General features: G+C 38.8%; 1 pseudogene; it reads left to right on the top strand.

The window, feature by feature from the left end:
* The window catches only part of LOC125856308 (uncharacterized), a 90,932-nt pseudogene extending 80,998 nt beyond the window's left edge, over window positions 1–9,934 (top strand).
* The last annotated feature ends 4,933 nt before the right edge of the window (window positions 9,935–14,867 follow it).

Raw genomic sequence — 14,867 nt, 5'->3', positions numbered from 1 at the left:
ATTGGTGGGTGTCGAAAGCGGGAAATTGAAATTTCGTGTGAACGATGATGAGGTGACCTTCAATATGTTTAAATCCATGAAGCAACCAAGTAATATCCACATGGTGTCTACTGAGGATGTTATAGATGAGGCAGTGGCAAGCGTGAGCCATTTAATGCGCAAGAATTAACCCCTTGAATCTGTACTTGCCAATGATGATGAATCAGAAGTTCAAGGCTATGAGAAAGTGGTAGCTGCCTTATCAGGGTTAGGAGTGTATTCAAGGAATCCAATCAAGTTGTATATTGACATGAAAAATAGAGAAAGTCCTCATGCAAAGCCATCAACAGAAGAACCACCAAATCTGGAGTTAAAAGCCCTACCATCTCATCTCAAATATGCCTTCTTAGGAGCCAATAGTACTTTACCAGTGATTATCGTAGCCGATTTTCTTGAAAGGCAGGTGCAATTGCTCATTGAAGTATTGCGGAAGCATATAAAAACTATTGGATGGACAATAGCCGATATAGTAGGAATTCCTCCTAGCATCTTTACTCACAAGATTCGGCTCGACAGTGAAAGTAAACCTAGTGTGGAACATCAACGGAGATTGAACCCTCAAATGCAAAAGGTGGTGAAAAAGGAGATCATCAAGTGGTTAGATGCGGGAGTGATCTACCCTATTGCAGATAGTAAGTGGGTAGGTCCGGTGCAATGTGTACCAAAAAAGGGAGGTATAACCGTAGTCCCAAATACAAAAGGAGAACTTGTGACGATAAGACCAGTGACTGGGTGGAGAGTATGCATGGACTACCGAAAGCTTAACTCATGGACCGAGAAAGACTATTTTCTAATGCCTTTTATGGACCAAATGCTTGATCGGTTATCAGAAAGAGGGTGGTATTGTTTTTTGGATGGGTACTCCGGTTACAATCAAATTTCTATTGCTTCGGAAGACCAAGAGAAAACCACTTTTACTTGCCCTTATGAAACATTTGCATTCAAAAGGATACCATTTGGGCTATGTAATGCCCCAACAACATTTCAACGTTGCATGCTTTCTATTTTTGCAGATATGGTCGAAGACTCTATGGAAGTATTCATGGACGACTTCTCAGTCATAGGGGATACGTTTGAAGAATGTTTGACACACTTAGGGAAAGTACTCCAAAGATACGTGGAAACGAATCTGGTTTTGAATTGAGAGAAATGTCACTTTATGGTGAAAGAAGATATCGTTCTTGGGCACAAGGTGTCGCAAAAAGGGATGGAAGATGACATGGCAAAAATTGAGGTCATTGAGAAATTACCCCCGCCGATTTCAGTGAAGGGTGTTCGCAGCTTCTTGGGGCATGTAGGGTTTTACAGAAAGTTCATTAAAGACTTCTCAAAGATTGCAGTCACATTATGCAAACTCTTAGAGAAGGAAGTGAAATTCTATTTTAATGATGCTTGTCTGGCTGCATTTCAGTGTTTGAAAGAGAAACTAGTATCCACCCCGATTATCATTAGCCCTGATTGGTTCGAATCTTTTGAATTAATGTGTGATGCTAGCGGTATGGCATTGGGGGTCGTATTGGGGAAAAAGCACAACAAACTATTTCACCCAATTTATTACACAAGAAAGACTCTAAATACTGCCCAACAAAATTATATGATCACTGAACAAGAGTTGCTTGCAGTAGTCTATGCATTTGAAAAGTTTTGAGAATATTTTCTAGGCACCAAAGTAATCGTACATACTGATCATGTTGCACTCCTTTATTTGATGGCAAATAAATATGCTAAACCACGATTGATAAGGTGGGTGCTACTATTACAAGAATTTGATTTTGAGGTAAAAGATCGAAAAGGATGCAAAAATCAAGTGGCTGATCATTTATGAAGGTTGGAAGTAAGGGCAGATGCCGAGCATGAGGTCGACATAGACGACTCCTTCCCCGATGAACATGTGTTTGCAATATCTCTCAAACATACACCATGGTATGCAGATTTTGCAAATTATATTGTGTGTGGGCTGATGCCGGATGAGTTGACCTTTTACCAACAAAAGAGGTTCATGTTAGATGTTAAAAAGTACTTTTGGGATGAACCATACTTATTCCGAGAGTGTGCTGACCATGTCATTAGAAGATGTGTTCCAGAAGAAGAAGCGGTCGAAATTCTCCATGCCTGCCATACATCTCCAGTGGGAGGACACCACAGTGGTATTCGCACCGCCGCTAAAGTTCTTCAGAGTGGATATTACTGGACGTCCCTCTACAAGGATGCACATGAGTTCGCGAAGAAATGCCCTCAATGTCAGCAGCAAGACGGAGTGTCTAGAAGACACGCATTACCTCTCACTCCTATTTTAGAGGTCGAGCTATTCGATGTTTGGGGGATTGATTTCACGGGCCCATTTGTGAGCTCATTTGAAAATAAATACATCTTGGTGGCTGTAGATTATGCTTCCAAATGGGTGGAAGCCATCAACTTCCAAACAACGAAGGAATAAGCATTGTGCGATTTCTAAAACGCTACATTTACGCAAAATTTGGCACCCCGAGAGCAATCATTAGCGATGGAGAGTCCCACTTTTGCAATAGGTGATTTTCAATGGCACTGAGCAAATACGGGGTGAAACACATAGTAGCAACCCCATATCATCCCCAAACAAGTGGCCAAGTCGAAGTGTTAAATCGGGAAATCAAAAGCTTCTTGGCAAAGACAGTAAATGTCAACAGAACTATCTGGTCGATGAAACTCGATGATGCACTATGGACATATCGTACCGCTTACAAAACACATATTGGGATGTCTCTATATCAGTTGGTTTATGGTAAGGCTTTTCATTTTCCCGTCGAGTTAGAACACAAAGCATTGTGGGAACTGAAAGCTTTAAATTTGGACTGGTTAAAAACTTCAAGGGATAGGGTAGAGCAGTTAAACGAACTGGATGAATTTAGACTCAGATTGTATGAAAGTTCAGCCATCTACAAAGAGAAGATGATGAAATGGCATGACGCTCGGTTACTCAAGCGGTACTTCAAGGTAGGAGATTGAGTTTTGTTATACAACTCTTGACTTAGACTCTTTCCCGGAAAGCTCAAATCCAATGGTCTGGACCTTTTACATTAACACGAGTGTTCACCAATGGTGCTATAGAAGTTGAATATCAGGATGGACCTCCATTTAAAGTGAACGGTCAACGTCTAAAATTATACCTTGGGGATCGTTAAGAGGTTTCTCTAGTTGAAGTGGTGTATTTAGAAGACGCCTGAAGGCGCTGCTGCATCGTGCCACGAATTTAACTAAGGCGCTATTTGGGAGGCAACCCAAAGCCCATTTATTGTTTTCTTTTGCTTAAATAAAATAATGGTGTGTTGTTTGTACAAGTTAAAGTATGAGAAGTGTTTGAAAAAGTGAAGGATGGCAAGCAATAGATCCAGTCGGCGAGTCGCCGAAGGAGTCGGCGAATCTGACCTTGCCCGCCGTTTGACTCAAGACATCGTCAATATTGGAGTCTGTAAAACTCGGCGAGATTTGGAGTTTATTAGCGAATCGCCGACCATGTCGGCTATCACGATGGAAACTGCCGTTTGGACCTTCATGATGACTGAAGATCCTGTAAAATTCGGTGAGTCAAGTGCTCATTCAGCGAATGGCCAAGAGGTTCGACGATCAGAAATAATGTCGCCGAATGGGCGAAAACTGGACGGTCTTTGCAAGCCAAAGGTTTAAAAATTTCAACTTCATTCACTTTCCCTCACTTTTTATCTGCCCAAACTCACACCTACACTCTATTTCAGTATCCCTACACTCTTAGAGTATTTTAGTTGTTGATTTGTGTTCGGGACTTGGATTACATTGATGCCTAGCGAATCAATTCCATTTTAGTCAGCACGAAAAAATGGCTAGAGCAAAAGTAGCGGGAAGAGATATGCCACCCCGACAAACAAGAGCGAACAACTTCAGGAAAAATACAAAGGCAACAAATACTCCCAAAATGGATAATAAAGGCAAGAAACCCAGTACCAGCAAGGGAACAAATCCCCAAGACCCTACTATTCCCTCGTGGAAACGTGGATTCTTCACAGCTATCCACTCCTTTTTGGCGGCTCATGACTTGGACAATCTTAGTATGTCAACTGCTGCTGAATCTTCTGAAGAAGCTTCGGGGGCCATTATCAAATTCCAGTCTGACACATCAGGTACTGATGGAGCAATGGTGTAGACAGGATTTTTCTTTACCTCCCTCTCTGTCTTTCTTTATTTTATATTTTGGATATTCTATGTCATTTGCATTTGAGGAAAAATTACTTTTATTTGTGGTGGGGTGAGGCCCACCTTTTGTGTGAATATTAATGCTCGTGTTTTGTGCTTATCTTTGGGTTGTTCTATTTTAACTGATACTATCATTGTTTTTTGTGGATGTTTGAGCTTAAAGCTCCTTTTATTTTACATTGCAAAAAGATTTTGACCCTTCCGATTTTTTTTGAATTTTTCATTTTTTGTCACCTCTTATGTGTTGAATGTGGCTGTTCTTTTGCAAAAAAATTGAGTCTCAGTTCCAATCAATATCGATGACTTGAATAGTGCTCTTAATCGAACGTACATGAATGCACTGCTACGATGAGGCCAAATGAAGTTGCATAGACAATATGTGAACTCTTTGCATCTCGTTGGTATTAGCCAGTTATCAAATCTATTCTCTTGTGATGACCGTTGCACACTAGCAAAAGTGTGGAGTCTTGTTTGACTTAAGTGTCGATGCCTTGTGTGATAAGCTTACCTGGAACCATGCATTACAACACCTAGAATTTGCCTTGTTGGTCCAGTTGACTAAGTAAGACTTTCTCTTGATATGATCTTAGGCAATTTTTATGAGTGTGAGCCAATTTGACATATACCGCTTTATGACATACCTTGTGAGCATGTGATTCTCTCTTGAACACTCCTTGAACCTTACCTTTCTTTGAAAGAAACTTGATGAAAACTACACCTTTCTTAATCCATCACCCATAATCCTCATGAAGTTGTGGTTAGTTGAATAGCCAACTTAGGCCAAAAGCCTAAGTTGGAGGTGTAGTGAAAAGATAAAGGCAAGCCAAGAAGTGCAAAGAAACTTCCTCATGGTTTTGAGGAAAATGGAACCCTTCCATATAAAAAAAAAAGAGAGACTAAAAAGAAAAAGAAAAAGAATGAAAAAGAAAAGTTGTGGAATAAAGTTGAAAAAAAAGAAATGGGGTTTCCAACGCACCATGGGAAAGTGAACAATAGGATGGCTTATAAGCACTAAAGGAAATGATAAAGAAAAAGGGAAGGAAGTGTTGTGAGCACCACATTTTATGAGGATGAAAGTCACTGAGCCTAAAATGATCATACCTTTACACTCAACTCTGTTACAAGCCTTGAAAAAACCTTTGTGATGTTGAGAAAGTTGAAATAAATGTTAATTGGAAAATATGGGCAAACCTATGGGTGAAAGTATGGATTGTGTTCATCTTTGTGAGTGTGAGCGTTGTATTTGATTCCTGAACTTTAAATTTATTATACCTTTGCGTGTGAAAATGGAACCATCATTTGTGTGAGGGCATTCGAAGGTTTTTGTTGAGCTTGAACTTGCATTTGAAACAAGTATTGCAAGGTTGAGAATCTTTGGTAATAATGTGTCACAACTTGAATCTTTGAGTACACAATTGATCCTTGCATAAGTAAATTGAGTCTTGTTGTGTGCATTCATGATTGAGTCTTGTGTAGCACTGTTTGAGACACCCGTTTTGAACGGCTGAACTTGAATTTGCTTGAGGACAAGCAAAAGTTTAAGTTTGGGGTGTTGATGAGTCCACAAATTGTACTCATCTAGGGCTATATTTTAATAGAAATCGTGTCCTCAAATGCTTATTTTATCTCAATATCTAATGAAAACCTTCAAGTTTCAGGTATTTGAAGTTTTAAGGAAAGCATGGACACTACGTCGCAAAAAGGAAGGAAAAGGCTGAAAAGAATGAAGAGATGAAGGCTTGAGGATCGCCGAGTCCACTTGGCGAGTCGCTGAAGGGTCTTATGTCGCCTTTTGTTCCNGTTTAAGTTTGGGGTGTTGATGAGTCCACAAATTGTACTCATCTAGGGCTATATTTTAATAGAAATCGTGTCCTCAAATGCTTATTTTATCTCAATATCTAATGAAAACCTTCAAGTTTCAGGTATTTGAAGTTTTAAGGAAAGCATGGACACTACGTCGCAAAAAGGAAGGAAAAGGCTGAAAAGAATGAAGAGATGAAGGCTTGAGGATCGCCGAGTCCACTTGGCGAGTCGCTGAAGGGTCTTATGTCGCCTTTTGTTCCAGTGTGCTGAACCCTGAAGGAAAGGATCAAGTCGGTGGAAAAATGGAGCAGTCGGCGCATCGTCGAGAAGTTTCGCGAATCAGTACCATGTCACCCAATGACCCAGAGCACGGTGATGCTGAAGGATGGTACAAGACAGCGGTGAACTACACCAAAAGGTGAATCGCCGAGTTGATAGGCGATTCCGACTAATGACGCCGAACGATCCGCTGCAGCACAAATCTGTAATAACTATAAATATTAGTTAGAGTTTTAGTTTTAGTTTTAGTGTGGAACCATTATTATAATTTTCACATAGAATAGTACTTTTTTGTATTTTTGCTCTATTTTTGAGAGGGTTTTGAAGACTTAAGAAGAAGAGGGTTTCATCTGCTAGATTTGGAGTTGGGTCTCTTGAATTATTCATTCTTGGCCTATAGCAAGACTTAAATCTTCATACCCATTTGAATGCAAGCTCATTTAGGTATAAATTTCAATCTCTTGATGTGTGGCTAAAAACCCCAATTCTTGGGGTGTGATTTAGCGAATATGGGTTAAGATAATTGTTGGGTCTTGCTTGCTGATAGTTTAATCGTAGTTTAAATGTGATTTTGTTTAATGGTTGTGGATGAACTTAATGAGGTTGTAGTTGCAGATATAATCTCATATATGTGTTTTCGGCTTGCTCGAGAGTGAGGTCGTAAAACTAAGACCACTGAATTGATGGCCAGTGTGAGTGGGTCGACATGAGGTTCAACTCGAGAGAGTGAACCCTAGTCCCATATCCACACACTTAGCTCGAGAGAGTGAGTGGGTTAAGGCGTAGACTGGTCTTCACGTAGAATATTTGGATTATAATCATGTTCATAAAGTATAAGCATGAAGCCACAATTAGGCAAAATTCTCATGTTTTACCCCTCTTGGATCAAGGATCACACTCAACCAATCACATCTAGGGTTACTACATTAAACATGGAAGACAACATCATTAAAATAACTCAACTATTACAACATAATCTGATAATATTCATCTCACCACAATTCACCCACATCACAAAGTTACAAATTGGGGACATGGGGGTTCATGGGTTCTTGGGAGAAATTCAACATCAAAACAATAGAAAATCCCCAATTAATTCATAATTCAAGTAAATCAATTCATTACATTCATAATTCTAAAACATTCAACTTGCATCAATCAATACTCACACTTTAAGATCCAATTTGAGAAAATAGGGTAATTCATGGATTCTTGATTAATTCAACTTAAAATCATATAAAATAATCAATACATCCATAATAAACAAACATAGTTCAATCATTTAAAACGAATTTGAAAGGAATTCATGAGATTAAAGTCAAACCCTAACCTTTGGGTTTTCAAGTTTTGAAATCATGAGTTTTGGAAGGGCTCTATGGGTGAAAGTTACCCATAGATGAAAAGATACCATGCCTTATTGAAGATTCACCATGAATTTGAGGAGAAAATCTTGATTCTTCAACCATATATGCCTTATCTTGCAGGTGACGACGACGTCGAGTTGACGGCAGAGAAATGACCCCGTCGTAGTTCTCAATCATTTCATGGCACCAGGCGCCCGGGTGGAAGCACAAACAAAAGGAGAGAGAAAAAGATTCACCTTTCTTCTTCCTTGGAATTCTAGAGAGAGTTTGTTTGGGGGAAAGTTGGTTATGGACTTCGGGTCTTGAGAATTATGAGTTGAATGGGTTAGCTAATGACTTTAAATTACTTATATAGGTCTATTAAAACAATGTAAAATGGCCCCACATTAAACTAACTTAATTAGGAATTTCCCTAAAGACCCTAACTTTACCGACTTGAGGCAGCCTACAGGCCCAATCCACGACCCCTACCTACAGGGCGTGGACTGACCCACGACCCGTACTGGCAGGGCGTGGGTTGGGGTTCTGTAGCCCCTCACTTGGGCCTTTTTTCACGACCATCTCCCACGGAGCGTGGACCACCCTACGGGGCGTAGGTCCCTCCGTAGATCACTATTTTGGGCAGGTTTGGTGCTGTTTTAGGGTCCCCGCCAAGGACCCTTTGGTTGGTCTTTGGGGAGTCATACCTTGACGTTTAAACCCTAAACCCGTCATTCTAAGTACAGGAAGCCATTTTACGATTCTAACCCAAACATCAAACACTAAAACTCTCACATAAGGCTCTAGTTTCACCAACTAGTTTTCCGGGTGTTACACAACCCTTCAATGTGAAAAGTTGTCGGCCTTTAATATAATATAATACACATAAATAAATATAATAAAATATAAAATATAGAAGATATACTACATTTGTTGTTTTATGTTAGGGGTATTATAATAATTTAACATTTAAGTTATTAGCTCTTTCTTGTAAGATAGTGTAGATAAAAAAAAGAAGATAGATATAGATTGGTCTAATTTTAATTTGATATGAATTTTTCAAATAGAAAGAAGACATTTAATTTAAGGACCATACGTAGAATATATAAAAATGTCTTTTAATTTTGTGGTCTTAAAGATGCGTCCTCACCCCCAAGAAAAAAGAACATTCTATATTAAACTGAATAAAAATAAAAGTACAACAAATAAATTGAAAACGAAAGGGTACTTATTAAATGTACTTTTGATTCTTCAAACAAGTTTTTGATCAAATACTTGTTCTCCAACAGTTTGAGACTTTTCAGATTTTGAACACCAAGTTGTAGTTTGTGCAACGGAAAATCATTGAACTTCTTTTCAAGTAAGAGTGTCTGCAAAAGTATATTTTATGGATATGAAAATGAGTGCATAGTAATTATCACGATACTCTTCTCGTTTGAAGTTGAGTTATTTCATTCTCCTTGTTGCATCAATTTTATTGATCTATCTAATTTACCCACACAAAAGTATTGTAATTGCATAATCGAACAACTCTCACAATTTCCCTTGTTTTAAGTAGAAGAATAGAAAACTCCCAAAATTCGTAGTTTAAAAGTGTGAGAAACCCCCTCTATTTATAGACAACAAATGATAGTATGAAAAGGTGTTTATTGTGTCTTTCCAGATAAGTCACAACCCTTAAGAAAAATCCCAACTTTTCGATAATGTCATAACTCATCAAAAAAGTCACAACTCTATAAAACAAAGTCATAACCTCTCAGAAAAGTCACTACCCATCAATGTGAAAAGGTGTTTGATTTTACTATAATATAGTGTGTATAAATATTATATTAAATGTACACTATATAATGAATTGGGTGTTTTATGTTGGGGGTATTATAGTAATTTAATATTCAAGTTAGGGAGTTCATGCTTTTCAGGTAGTATATATATATATATGTAACACCCTGAAAAATGGTAGGTTAAACTAGAGCCCAAACGTGAAGGTTAAAAATCATAAAATAACTTCATGTATGTTAGAAGATCATTTAGGGTTGAAATGAGGTCTATAAGGGTCGAAGCCAAGGGACAAGTGCTATGTCAAAGGGGCCAAGCCAAAGCGAAAGGCCAAGGCTGCCCCTAGCTTGAGCACACTGCCTCACCCTTCACGAGTGGGACCATGGATCATTGTCCCCACCATGGCTCTTGAAGGATGCTCGTGGCCTTGCCTTGGTCATGGTAGAATGGCCCCCCAAAAACTTAGCTACTGTCTCAAACTTCACTGAAGGGACCACTGCTTGTGGTCTTGACCACGGCTCGTGAAGCCCTTCGTGAAGATGACTTAGGCATGGTGGCTTGGGGCACAAAGTAGCATAGCTACTGTCTAAGCTTCATGGAAGGGACCATGGCTCTTGGTCTTGACCATGGCTCGTGGAACCCTTCGTGAAGACGACTTAGGCATTGTGAGCTTGTGGCACCAAATCCTAGCCACTGCCTCACACTTCACAAGTAGGACCACGGGTCGTGGTCCTCACCACAGCTCGTGAAGGTGGCTCGTGACACCTGGGCGTGGTGAACTAATGAAGGTTAGTTTAGTCTTTTCCTATTTTAGTCCAACTAAAGTGAGGTCGTTATGGGTATTTTTAGGGGTACAATATATGTCATTTTCAGTCCAAATTCACCCAAAACAAGTCATTATACTCAAACACCCAAATCAAACCAAAAATTCTCTTCCTCTCAATATTTCTCTCTCTAAAACTCAAGGAAGAAGAAAAAAGCAATAAGAGCTAGGGCTTCTGGATTTCAAGGGTTCTTCCTCAAATTTCTTGGGGATTCTTAATCAAGGTATGGTGGCTTTTCATCTATGAGTAGTTTCCACCCATAGATTCCCCTCAAAACAGGGTTTTTAAGATTCCAATTTTCTCCAAACCTAGGGTTTCAATCTATGTCATGGGTCTTCTTCGAAAACGTTTTCAATTGTTTATTTATGGTTGATTATGGTTGGTTATGATGAATTATGGTTGGATTGATGGAGTGTTGTTGAATTAGGATAAAATTTTCCCAATATTGATAAATTATGAATTGATGATGTGGGTTGGTTGATATTAGAAGTATGTCAATTGATTATGTTTATGTTGAATTAGATATTGAATCATTAAATTCCTTTTATATTATGTAGTAATTGTATATGTTTGGGTTGATTGTGATTCATGGCCCTTGAAGAGCAAAAGTATGAGGGTTTATACATCTTTTTGAGAATTCGGTATAAGCTTACGATTCACTCAGAAGGTGAAGATCTTATGATTATTGTGTAATTGTGGTATTGCATGTTATAAGATCATTCTCCCCTACCCTTACACATGACTATGTATGATATGTCTATGACTATGATAGTATTTTTGTGTTGAATGAAAGGCTATTCTCATGAACACACTATGAATATGATGTGAAAGGTTTACTCACATATTGACGGTTCTAAGGTTGAAAGGAAATTTTCACCTAATGAACCTATGGGATATTATGATACTAGGTTGGTTTGAGTGCCTAGTGCATTCTTTCTTGAATATGAACTTAAGTAAAGACTTACATGAATTAAAGGGAATTACGCTTAGCATTGAGTGGATATGAGTATGAGATGGGTTCCTTCATGCTAGCAAGTTTGGGTTCCCAAAGTAGTTATCTCATGAGAAGGAAACCTTCATGTTAGTAGTCCGGGTTTCTTGTAGCAATCTCCCTATCCTAGAACTATGTGCTCACATAGGTCTTTAGATAGTGGATCTACCTAAAAGCTAATATGTTAGTTCTACCTTAGGCAAGTAGGACACCTTTTTTCGGTGTAGGGGTACGGCACCGGATTCCATGTAGCTTACATGGTCTATGTCGGTTAAGTCTATATATCTCTATATGATAAGAATATGAATGTGACAAGAATATGAAATACACCTATGGCTTCTTAAGAAGTTCTACTTACTGTGAGTGGGGGTATGGGACTTCACTTATGCATTGCACAAGTGGGCTTTGGAAAGGGGTTAGAGGGTGGTTTCCTTAGGTTATGAAGATATGTGAATTATGTATGTATGGTATGGATTGTTGCTTATGGGGACTTCATTTATTATAAGTTATGAACATGAATGTTTCCTTGTCTATGAATGTTGGCTAAAGATGAGGTCAAGGTAAGATATGTATGATGTTGGTGACCTAAAAGTGGTACTTAGCTTTTGGTAGGGTTATGGGATCTTGCCTTTGCATTGCACTAGTATAGCTTTGGGGTTGCTTATGATATGCATGATGGCTTTTAAACTTGATAAATGCATGGTTTCAACAAATGTCCCTTTTATGCATGTTTTAAAGATTTTATGCATGGTTTTCATACTTGATACATTTTGTACTACCCCATATTTCTACATTTTCTATAAGTGTATGTTTTGGTCGTTGAGACACACTTCTTCATTTGAGTAGAGCTTGGATTGATTCTCTCCACGCTCTTGGTGAGTCCTCATGTTCGGGGATGGATTGTTCATTTTTAATTCCTATCTTACTTTCTATTTTCGAGATTATGTTGTATAAAGGGTTGTGACCCTAAGATTCTATTCGATTGTATTCGATGGTTCATGAAGATAGTGTCTAGAATCCTACTTTTGATATTAATGAAAAGACTTCTATTGTAAAAGTTTTAAATTCTGTATCATTTCTATTGCTTATGTTATTATTATTCTAAGGGCTTGTTTGAGACCCCTTCGGGGTCGAGTACGCCATGTTACATCTAGGGGGTACCCCTGGGTCGTGACAAACTTGGTAATCAGAGCAAAAGGTTTAGAATGATTCTAGGATGATGTCTCATGAACCACATCTAGTAGAGTCTTGTTCATGAGTGTGAAGCACGGCACACATATGAATGAGAGGCTATAAGATGCTTAGGAACTTTCACTTCTTCCATTACTCTATAGTCGTGCCTTAGAGTTTTAACTTTATGAAATCCTTTTCCTAACCCTTCTCTTGTGTCTATAGGATATGAATACAAGAAGGGCGAATGCAAGAAAGATGGAAGAGGAAATGGTGAATGAGGGAGTTCCTCCACCAGGTCCTCAAGGTCCTAAAGAACCTCAAGTTCCTCAAGCTCTTAATGATGAGGGGTCTATGAAGAATGTGGAAATAAGGTCGGCTCTCTAAGTATTGACCCAAGCCGTAAAAACTCAAGCCCAAGCTATAAAGGCTCAAGTTGATAGGGATGCTTGAGTTAATGTGAACCCTAATATGAACACCATCGCTTCAAGGTTGAGAGATTTCACAAGAATGAATCCTCCTATGTTCTTGGGTTCTAAGGTGGATGAAGACCCCCAAGAGTTCGTTGAAGAGGTCTACAAGATAATAGATGTTATGGGGTTGACTTCTATAGAGAAAGCCGAACAAGACACTTACCGATTGAAGGATGTGGCCCAAGTATGGTATACTCAATGGAAAGGTAATAGGCCGGTTGAAGCAGGTCCCATAGATTGGGAGGTGTTCAAGAAAACATTCCTTGATAGGTTCTTTCCCCGAGAGAAGAGAGAAGCAAAGATGGATGAATTTATAAACCTTCATCAAGGAGGTATGAGTATTCTAGATTTTTTTTGAAATTCACTAAGCTATCCAAGTATGCTCCATCTTTGGTGTCTAATCCGAGGGATGAGATGAGTCGGCTTGTGACGGGTGTGTCTGACTTGATTGAAGAAGAATGCCGTGCGGCAATGCTCCATGATGATATGGATATCTCACGTCTAATGGTATATGCTCAACAAGTTGAGGAGTCAAGGATTAGGAAGAAGAGTAGAGAGGTAAAAAGTCCAAGGACTGCTACGTCAAAACTTACACTCCAAATAAGAAGTGTAAACGATCATTGTCAATTTACAAAACTCAACTAAAGTTGAGGTCGATCCCACAGAGAATTTCTTTACAGATAAAGTTTCACTGTCGCGTTTACTCAGTTATCGTTACTATTTAATAAACAAATAACACAAAAAGTAAATTGGGTTTGATTGAAATGTATTTTATCACCAACACTTGCAGTCAAAACTTAGATACACAGTTAACAGAAGATCTCGTTGTAAGTTGATTCAGTTAATTTAAAGAAACCAGGTTTTGTGTTCACTATGACATCAATTGTAATCCTCTCCCATAATTTGAATGTAGGTAAATCAATGTTTACATATCCTTTGTGAGTTGAATTAATCTAACGCTTCTCAGCCTAATTAGACAAGATTCACTCTAATTCTCTCAAAATTAAAATGTTACCAATATTGGACTTCGCTTAATTTGTTATGGTGTTAAAGATCTCTTCTCTCGAACTCCAACGTTAACTCCAATTCATTAACTTAGTTTAGCTTTTTCCTAACTAATGCTTTTCTCTCGAACAAACACCAGATACAGGTCTGTCTAAAGCGTGCACTCAATAGACTAAAATGATAATGAAAGCTTTAAACTACATATTGTAAACAAAGTCTGCCTTTTACACGTTTTACGGAATCGCAACTAGAGTATCGTCATAAATCCCACACACCCATTCGTGGTATTTAGCCACTGATGGTTTCACGCAAAGAATCAGTAATGGGGAATGAAAACATGTTAAGAAATACTTACAAAAATGATTGGTAAATCAACAACCACTTGATAATCTGATAACCGAAATCCAATCTTCAAAATAATAACAATAATCCAAATCCACAAACCAAAATCCAGAATAATATCATCTTCCCCTTCGTAAAACGTCCGATAATCCAATATCCTCGCCAAAAATGCCCTAATAATTCAAAATAGAATGTTTAAAAAGAGTCCTAATCAAACTAGGACTGAATTTTTGGGCCCTTTTCATGGCGACGACCACGACCCATCAAGGTCTTCGAGGTTCGTGAAGCCCTACGTGGTCTTCCCTTGGAGTGTCTCAAAAGTGGGTCTTAAGTCTTGGTTATGTGAATCTACATCATGAGTCGGACCACGGACCATCATGGGGATAATGGCCCATGAAGATGTCTATGGTCTTTACTTGGAACCTCCCAAAGGTTTGGGTCTTCAATGCCGCACACTGGAACAAGGCTCACGAACTGGACCACGAACCGTCATAGAGTCCATGGATCGTGAAGACGCCCGTGGTCTTTACTTGGACCTTACCAAAAGTTTCTCTGGAAAATGCATCATGAGGGCTACCACGGTCCGTAGTGAGGACCACGACCCGTGAAATGGTTT

Source organism: Solanum stenotomum, chromosome 2 (assembly GCF_019186545.1).
Source record: "Solanum stenotomum isolate F172 chromosome 2, ASM1918654v1, whole genome shotgun sequence".
In the NCBI taxonomy this organism is placed as follows: Eukaryota; Viridiplantae; Streptophyta; class Magnoliopsida; order Solanales; family Solanaceae; genus Solanum; species Solanum stenotomum.
Note: the sequence above shows the minus strand (reverse complement) of the source record. Positions and strands in the feature narration are given on the sequence as shown.